At 35.1% G+C, this 10,660-nt stretch overlaps 1 pseudogene; it reads right to left on the minus strand.

The window, feature by feature from the left end:
- Nucleotides 1-5,827: 5,827 nt before the first annotated feature.
- Nucleotides 5,828-10,660, minus strand: LOC128029308 (high affinity cGMP-specific 3',5'-cyclic phosphodiesterase 9A-like; annotated as a pseudogene).

The following is a 10,660-nucleotide window of genomic DNA, read 5'->3' on the forward strand; positions in this document are numbered from 1 at the left end:
CAGGAATAAATTAAATTAAATTTAAATTTATGCATTTAGCAGACGCTTTTATCCAAAGCGACTTATTGCATTCAGGCTATAAATTTTTACATATCATGTGTTTAAAATAAACTTTATTTGAAATGTTAAATAATATTTATTATTTATAATGTTTATTAATATTTAATATTTATGTAGAATATAAAATTATATATATATTATATTATATATTATATAACTATTAAAATAAGTATTAGTTATTATTATAATACTAATAACTTTTTTTTATTTTATGTGAATTTATTTCAATTTGTTAAACTATAGGTTAAAGCTTAAATAAATCTGTCTACTACTGTATGTCAGAGGAAGTTAAAAAATAATTTTGGAAAACCTATTTTCAGATTTAAATAAAAACAAGAAAGACCATTTCAACTGAAGTATACTGCATGTGGTTAATTATGTAATGTTTTTCTGGTGCATTTAAAGAGCCACTATTTAAAGTGTCAGTGGTTGCAGACATATAAAACATTAAGAACCTTGTAAATAAAAAGTTATGAACTCTTATGGGACATGGGCAAGCAAAATAAAGGTTCTGGTTTCATCACAGCATGAAGAAATATAAATGTACAGGAAAATAATAAAGAGAAGTCGGAGCAAAGGCAGTGCTGTAGAATCATATGTAATTGTTTTTTTTTTTGTTTTTTTTGATGATACTGAGATTTCAAATACATTTCAAATCAGCTCAACCCAGTTGTTTTGAATATACTGATGAATAGTCTTCTGAAGTCACTTCAAATGGTAACGTGTTCAAAATACAGCACAGCAGAGGTTGATAGGGGTGAAAAGAATGTAGCAGTCAAATGGCTGAGATAAGGCAATGCTCCAAGGACATTATTGCCAAAATATAAACTTGTCTCTACTAAATCGTGGTTGAGGCTTGTTTGGCCGCTGTGCAAGATTCTCCAGGCATAAATTATGGACACAGTGTGTATTTTGTGATGTTATGAGCAGTATGATCTCATGCAGATTGAGGTTTTGTGGGTCCATCCTGAGAGGAAGCTTCCAGACTTTCCTAGGAAACTTGTCTGTTCCATCTCCTCTGAGGCATGTTGTTTTTCCTCTTTTTAAAAAAAAAAAGAAAATATTTATCCCCACATTGTCTGGACTTAACTGTCGGGGTGTTGATAAATCTTGTGAGATGTCCCAGATATCCGGACTCTGGCTCACAAAAAGTTGATTTTTGTAGTATTCTTTACGCTTTAACTATTTAGGCTGCAAATGACCTGATGAGCACTGCAGGTGTTCACTGTCTGGAAAGTGTGAGGTGTCCTGTAAAAGCTGTCTGTCGAGGAGATTGCGGTTTGACTTTATGTAAGGAATGCCCCTGAAGCTGTGCAAACCTCACAGGAAAAGCATTCTTGGTTTGCCTTTGCATTGTTTGAGAGGAACTGGACAATTGTGCATTTTAAAGGGATAGTTCACCCCAAAAAATTTACATTAGATGTGTATCTACTTACCCCCAGGGCATCTAAGATGTAGATGACTTTGCTTCTTCAGTAGAACAAAAATTAAGATTTTTAGCTCCAATCGTTGCAGTCTCTCAGCCGTACAATGCTTGGCAAATGGTAAGAATCTACAGCAAGTGCGTGAGGCATTCATCTTCTTCTTGCTTGCTTTATGGCAGATCGCAGACTTATAAGTGCATTACCGCCACCTATCTCTCAAAAAGGACCATTGACACTCCTAATTGAGATTGTAGATAGAGTGTCAATGGTCCACTTGAGAGATAGGTGGCAGTAATGCACTTATAAGTCTGCGATCTGCCATAAAGCAAGCAAGCAAGAAGAAGATGAATGCCTCAGCGCGTGCTGCTGTGAAGCGCGTTCACAAGAGTTCTAACAGTTCGGACACTGTGTGATCAGAGGTAAAAAAACAAACAAAAAAAACTATATTAAAACTGTTCGGTTTCTTGCACTGACCGACTGTTTTGTGTCTTTACACAACGATGTATTGTCACGAGCCGCAGGGTTTAAATTGGTTCTGTCTGTGTAAGGTTTTTTTTTTACACTCATATATTCTGTTACCATTTGCATTGCATTGTATGACTGAGAGACTGCAACGACTGAAGCTAAAAATCATAATTTATATATATATATATATATATATATATATATATATATATATATATATATATATATATATATATATATATATATATATATATATATTTTTTTTTTTTTTTTTTTTTTTTTTTTTTTTTCTTATATTTCATTGGTGGGTCTCAATATGGTGAAAGAGTTTGGCAACCCATAGTTTGGGGAAGAAAGGAAATGAAACATTCTGCTTCTCCTAAAGAAAATGGATTCATGGGTCTGTGGTGAACTGAAATCTAGATGTCCCCCTAAAGGAGAGGCTGCTGACAGCCTAGACATCGACCCTTAACTCAACCCTTAACTAACCCGTAAAGAAAACACAGAAAGGAGACACAGACCAGACCTATGTGTTAAATACAAAGATAATATCTGGAGAGGAAATACAGTGCGAGGGCAGAGTTCTGCAGCTTTGAAGTTTAATAAAGGCTGGATGAGGAATGTTAAGCCAAAAAACTTAAAGTTAATAAAACAACATTAACATGATTTTTGCTTCTCATTTACAAATGAAAATTTATTTTTTATTTTTGCTCATTTTTATTGTTATACAATTTCTTCACACATTTTCATTGTTACCAAGTACTTCTGTGTTGCACATTTGACAAATAAACTTTGAAAGTCACTTCACAGTAAACACCCAGTCAAGCTTTTTGAAATATGACCCAGCTGTTGTTACACTGAAAATCATAAAACATCACATGGGATTCTTCTTCCCCAATTAGCAAGAAGGATTTGGAAACATATAACAATAAAGGAAAGCAAAACAGCACAGTCCTTTAAAGAGAATCCAAGTCACTTTTAATTTGCCTTTACTGTTTAAACCACAACGACCGCATTGACACAAAGCAGATTTAATCTGCTTTGGAAAAAACGTTCCAGGGAACTTATCTAAAACACATTTTCACTGACAAGCACTGCTTGAAGACGCTAGACAGATAAATGGTGAAAAGTGGCAGAGAGAGAATTTTAGCAGAGTCACATTACCAAAAGACCTGTTCTTTACACAGATAATGTGTGCTGCTTTCCAGAGACACTCACTCTGGACAGTGCTTGTGAAAACCAAAACTAATGAGCACCAGAAACCACACTTAGTCTCATTAATATTTAAAAACTACCAGAATAGTTTAAATATTGTACACTCTCATTTCAAAGTGTGTGGTCAGCTTACTGTTTTTAACAGAAAAGTATATTATCCTCACCAAGGTTGCATGTATTTAAAAAACACTGGAATATTAAACATTGTTACAATTTTAATCAGCTGCTTTCTATTTGAATATATTTTACAATATAATTTATTCCTGATGGCAAAGCTGAATTTACAGCATCATTACTCATGTCACTAAAATGATCCTAAAATGCCGATTTGGTGCTCAAGAAAACATTTTTAAAGTGTGTCAGTTTTATTATTGTGGAAACAGTGATACTTTTATTTTTCTTCAGGATTCTTTGGTGAATATAAAGTTTAAAAGAACATTGTAAATTAAATAGCATTATAAATGTCTTTACTGTCACTTTTGAATTTAAAAGTAAGTTTAATTGTTTAAAAAATCATTCTGAACCTAAACTTGTGAACAGTACATGCATAGGAATAGTGCAGAATTTTATATTTGGAATATTTTATATTTTATTATTTTATTATATATTTTATTTCCATTTAACATCTCCAAAACACAATATTTAAACAATGTTGAAAATATAAAAAGATAGTAATTTCTTTTACATTTATTGGTCAAAAATACATTAAATTAATTAAATGTTATACAATACTGCACACAGTAAGTTTGTTATATGACCAAAAGCCAGGTTTTAATAGTTTTCAGTTTCCACTCTTGAGGATTTTTCTTTTGTCATATAATTGCTCTTCTTTCGGTGGTCTGAGTGGAGAGCACAAAAGAGCTCTTTAGAGAAATATTGCCACCCTGTGAACAGGCATTGGAGCACAGGCGACAAAACCTGTAGGCGCCAGCACACACAATGTTAATAACACACATCTTAATGGGTCAACTCTTAAACCCCATTTTGTTGATTCCTAATTAGTATGGGAAGGATAAAATTAACGTTGGGACTTTTTGGAACATCTCAGAGATGTAAAAGATGATTCTTCCATGCAATCAAAGTGTAAACGCATCTTGCATATAGCTAAAAGCAAAGGTGGGCCTGGATGCTTTGGAATTAGAAGGAGCATTATGTTTTCATTCAGATAAATGTTTTGCTTCTGTGAAGTGGGTGATGAAACAGGCTTTGACAATCTGTGAACTCAATATGTCACAGTCAAGTGGAGACAAAGCAAGACATGCCAGCAGATGGGTAACTGAAAGCTTAAATTAAGGCTTATCATCTAATAGAGGAAACGAGATGAAGAAATGTATATAAAATTATGCCATTTATCATGAAGACAAGCCAAAGGCACAAACAGATCCAGTCAGGAGGGAAAGCATGACTCTAAAATATAGGTTGAGATGTACACGTTACAGTTTGTGCACCAAGAACAATGTCAGACAAACAGCGCTTTGTAATTTGTGCATGTGCTTTAGACCTACATTTTGGGTCATGTGACTTAAAAATAAGTCTATTTGTAAATCACTTTCCACTCATCTTTTGAAATCTTTAATTGATAGCTTGCAGTGACTAACTCTGAACCCCAGTCTTGTTTCAACAAGTTACGCAGCCCTTAGCGAAGGAAAAATGTGCCGTGATCTCCATCCATCAAAATGTGCTGCTCTAAAGGCAAAGATGTCAAACGCTGACAGTGAAACATATGAATGAAATGATGCGTACAGGCCTAACCTTGTCATAATAGTGAACACATGTGACCTCCTGGCCAGAGCTTTTATTACCATGCTGATAAAAGGAGAAAAGAACAGCCAGGGGGCAGAACTCCCACTTATTTTGAGGAAGTATTAGAAGCAAATCAGAGCAAATAGGATACAGAGAACAAAAAAAAAAAAAAAGATTGGTGAGAACTTGGACCTACAGGGTAGAAATATTGAATATGGTTAGTTGTGAATATCATGATTTCTCAAATAGAAGATTTTATTTTTTATTTTTACACTTTTCTTTTGTGCTCCATAGAAAAAAAAAATCATGCTTTAGGACCACAAAACTTTCAGATAACTACATACTACATAAACGTAGATGCAATGGAAATATTAGAAATATTAGAAATATTAGAAATTAATTAATTCATTACAATAGACATTTTATTTTCCATTGAACACTGTAAAAAAGAATAAAAACCCATGCATCCAAACAAGATTAAACCGCAGTGATAAATATATATGCCCAAATCAGCCAAAAAGGCTTTATAACTGATTGATGAAAAAAGAAATAATCAGACCAGCCTAGCAGTCTTTTGGCAAAAGGAAATGATTTGTGATTTTTGTGAGTCAATCAGGTGACCCTTTAGATTCAGTGGGATCAAACCAGCCGCCTTCCACACCTGCCCAGGGTCTCACAGATCCTCGCACCAGAACTCTAAAATTACACATGAAAACACATTAGCCATATGATCACTCTTCCAATAATGCTTCACAATAAAAAGCACAGATTTTAGGAAAATAACTTTAAGATGCAAGTAAAGGAAAAAGAAAACAAAGCACATAACAGTAAAAAGAATGGCTTCCTGGAATATTGAAAGAACAAATCACTGCTCTCAGTGTATACTGTATCAAGTACTTACACATTATCATTAGCAGTGCTTATTTCTTCTTCCCTCCTAATGAAATATTTTCTGTTTTGTTTTTTTTTCGTCTGTGCCTAATCGAAGAAAAAACATACCTTTATGTTAGCAAGATGGGGCTCTTTAATGAGGCTCAATGATATGTACAGTATGGCTATTTTTAAAGATATTAATTTTAATTTGTATTAATTTGTATTTTGAATAACTTTTTTTCACTCACAAGGACACAATTATAAATGACATGTATAATGTTACAAAAGACTTATATTTCAAATAAACTATGTTCTTTGAAGCTTTGACATATAGCTTTGACATCACATAAATAAATTAGAATATTATATTTTAATAGAAAAAAAAAATATTATTTGAAAATTATCTTTCAAAATATCAAAATATTACTGAGAAGAGTTTACCTTGGTCACAGCATAATCAATTTGTATATATATATATATATATATATATATATATATATGTATAATACACTGGCTGCATTTATTTGATGAAAAGTAAAGTAAACTGATATATATTGATATTGATACACACACACACACACACACACACGCACACACACACACACACACACACACACACACACACACACACACACACACACACACACACACACACACGCTCCGTGTGTACATATTATATTATATCTTCCAGAAAGCTATGACTATGAGCTGAGAAGTGTTCATCTCGGTCATGGTATCATTAATTTGCTTTAGCTCCTCATAGTGGTCCGTGAGTCTCTTAGAGGCTGCACCCTAATCTCTTCAATCTGAGGAAAGAGCTGAGAGGAAAATCATGACATGGTTTGAAACATCATGAGAATGAGTAACGATGACGGAATTGACATTTTTGGGTGAGCTATTACTTCACTATTTGACTATTTCATCTACCTTCATGACAGTTTCAAACATGGGGATGAGGACAAATTTAATGAAGCCAGTCTGGGCTGTGGGCTTGGTGACTTTGTCTCTGTCCATAAAGGGTGCCAGAGGAAGCCCCTCAGATTTCTCTCTATCACTCTTAACAAAGACAAGACTGCATAAACAAACCCACCTGTCACTGTAGAGCAATTATAACACAAGATGTAGAATCAGCAAACCTGCATGAAATATTCTCCAGCAGACAATCCACCCACGGCTCTGCCACTTCTGTAGGCCGAACTTCATTGGAAATGTCACAGCATTTGATAAGAACCATCTTCAGCTGACACATGAGAACACGACAAATCTTTACTTGTTATGCCGTCGCCGTTTACAAATATTTACAATTCTTGTCATATACTGGCATCTTTTTGCTGGTTTTAGCTAGTTTAAGACATGATTTTGGCAGAAAGGGTGTATGATACATACATAAGTCACATGCTCCAGTCCTCACAGGTAAAGTCAAAATTGTCCACTTTGTGCTTGAATGAGTCCAGAATCTCACCATGCCGGGCCATGTCTGTGGCCGAAATCAGTGTTACGATAGCCTGCCAATATATTATCATATAATGAACAAAATTTTCTGCAAAAAAAATAAATAAAAATACTTTGGGGCCAGTCACACAGAATGTTTTTTTTTTGAAGAATATGAAATATGAAACTCTTTATTCACATCTAAAAAAGTTACCATATGAGAGTTCTTTGGATTCAGCAAAAGAGATGAGGCGTTAGTCTGCAGGAAGCACAGATCAACAGGATGTTGTTTTTGTATGCTTATGCAAAGTTATGGTAAACTCTCTCTCTCTGCCTTCATACACTCATAGTTAAAGATGAATTTCATTGACTGTTAGCATTATAATTTTTTTTTAAATTCTTATAATAGTTATATGCAATAATATGGTTATCGCAAATTATTTTGGCCTCAATAATCACATACTAAAAATCTTAAATTGTGACAGCCTTGAGAACCAGATTTTTTATGTATTTTTTTTTAATATATTTTTTTTCATTCCTATACCCTGTGTATCACAATTATAATGCAAAAACACATTCATTCTGTGTGAACTTCCCATTAGACTGCTTAAATAGGAGTTGATTTTTTTGTGCTAAGTTGGATCTGTTTTAAAGGCCTCTGGGTCCTAGTTTGCAAATATATTAGACTCTGGCAGTGAGAGTATCTGGAAGGCCACAGCGCAGTGGTGATTCTCCAGGAGCGAGATGTCGTTGTAGCACACTGACAGCTCAGTGCGAGCATTGATCTGGTACCTGCATATTGTCACGGTTGGTAAACCGTGATCTCTGGGTTTTGCACTTTGTGGGTGAAGTCTGTGTGTTACGCATCTGCACTGATTAGTTTGTGGGCGTCTCCGTTAATTGTCATCAGCAGCAGCTGTCACTCATTACCCTCTCTATATAATGGCTAGTCTCACGTCTTGTGTTTGTGAGAGCGTTGTCTCATGTTGATACAGCATCTTGGACTGTATCTGCTTCCCAGCGTTGTTTGTGTTCCAGTTTGTTTGGTTATCTCTCATTAAAACTTTGTTTATACTCAAACTTGTTTCCAGCTTCTCCTTCATCCAGTCGTCACACATAGACAGCGCTACATTATCTCATCATATGTCATGGGAATCATTACTACAATAAACAGAAAGATATAGGACTGTAAAGTTGTCAAAAGAGGCAAATACCTTAATACACCTGTAAGTTTTTATGAGAAATTATGCGTTGTTGTATCCAGGGAGGTCTAAGTTGCGACCCACGGCAGCAGTCATTAAAATGTCTAGATCTGTCAAGGTGAGCTTTTCCTGTAGGCCACACACACACACACACACATACACACACACACACACATACAGGTTTCAACTCTTGCTGTTCCACAGTAATTGCTGTGCTAATTGCTACGTACGTAAAAGTTCTCACCTGGAGGTTGCAGAGGTGGATCATGCCATACATCATCTGACTCACGCAGAAACCATGGCGGAAATTATGGAACGGGTTGCTGTGGTAATTTTCCTGAATGCCCAGCTGAGAACAAATAAAAAGAACCATCAGAGCTGTTTAACCTGGAAAGCTGAGAGGAAACCAACTTTCTTGCACCCTTTCATTTTTACAATTATACTCATTTTCTTACCAGCCAACATTTGACAGTAATTGGATGTTATATGTAAGTAATTGGAATGTTAAACTCCTTCACAAGGCCTAAGTCACATGTACTCCAGGCAAATCCGCATCTGATAAACAGTAAACAGTAACAAATTTACATGTGTGTATTATTTCGTCTTTAAATGTATATTCAACTGATTCAGATTCACTTCATTGTGCTCTCAGTGCCAAACATCTAATCTTGGTTTCTTCAGCGCTTCAATGGTCTCCTGAGAAAACATGTACTGAGGAAATCAAGATTACGAGAGATTAATACTAAATATAGACAAAATGTTCTCCCGCAGGGCCCATAATTAAAAGCATATCATAAAACTTTAAAGCACCTTTGGGTAGCTGGGGACATCACATCTAGGAGTTAATTTCTTTCCATCATCTGAGAAATTGTATTTGCATGGACAATTCACTCTAAAAGGAGAGTGGTTGATTAGTCATTTAGATACATTTGTGTTTCTTGTTTGAAAAAGAGCCGCTCTAGATAGATAAACAGATAGATTGCAACAATTGCGTTGCGTGTACATATTTTGATCTCCATGACTTGTAACCCCTTTACTGCATAGAAAATGATCATAGTAAAAATAGTGGTCATTATGTGTCTGTGCTGTTGCTAGGGTGCTCTGGGTGTTTATTCTTTTACTATGCAGTTGCTAAGGTGTTTGGAGTAGTTTTTACTGTAGTGCAATGCAGCAGATACTATAGTGTGTCTAGGTGTTTTTATCATGTTGCTATGTATTTGCTAAGTTGTTATAAGTGTTTTTCATTGCATTGCTCTGAGGTAGGTTCTAGGTGGTTGTCACGTTGCTATGTGGTTGCTATGGTTTACTGAATGTTCTTTTGTCAACTATGATGTTCTAGAGTGGCGTGAGCCAAAATATAATAATATCTTTATAATATTTGGGTCTTTAGGGTGCAGGTTTCTCCTTAGGAGAATATTGTTAGAAAAACAATATCACACCTCTCCTCAACAAGCCATAATTATACATATCAAAGTTAAATACTTGGGTTAGTTTAAATCCATAAAGGACAGAATACACTATACAAATTCTGCCTGGATTGTTGCTCCGATTTACAGTCTGGATGAGTTGTTTGCCAAAAGTTAGAGCCAGTCTACAGATGTTAGGCAGTCAAAGTTGACAGATATGACAGAAAATAATATAGTGTACGATGGGCACAGACTATGTTTTTATTTTAGCTTCAGAATATGATTCCATCCAGTCGGAGGATATCAAACATGTTTGATATTTTGGGTAGATTTTAGAACACATATTGTTTTCATTTGTCATGCATATCCTAGCAATGCTGTGCATTTTTCTGTGCCAGTTTGTTGTGTTCGGAAGGACTTAAAAGTACAGTATGATAATGTGATCCTAACTCGGTTAGTGTATGATGCACAGTTTTTCCTCTGTAACCATTTCCAAAGTCAGCAAGTGAATGATTCTTGGTGTTTTAAAGTCTGTTTAGATTTGTGTGAGTCTTGTACTGTACTTCTCGAAGTCTGAGCAACAATAAAACCAGGTAACAACATGAAAGCAGTCAAACATTGTCATTACAGTACATAAGTTCTACTCTCTTCTCTAGCATAGGCAGTCTGTTGGTCACTTCTGTTTTCAGTTCATTGATCCTGAACGCTCTGTAGAGTGAAGGAAAAAACATTTGCCTGGTTTAAGTACAGAACCAATAAAGATTAATCTTCAGTCCATGCGGATGTTGGAGGAGGAACAGAGCAGGTCTTTGATATCACATGGGCTGCAGTGACGACTGAA

The sequence above is a fragment of the Carassius gibelio genome, chromosome A15 (genome assembly GCF_023724105.1).
Source record: "Carassius gibelio isolate Cgi1373 ecotype wild population from Czech Republic chromosome A15, carGib1.2-hapl.c, whole genome shotgun sequence".
NCBI lineage: Eukaryota > Metazoa > Chordata > Actinopteri > Cypriniformes > Cyprinidae > Carassius > Carassius gibelio.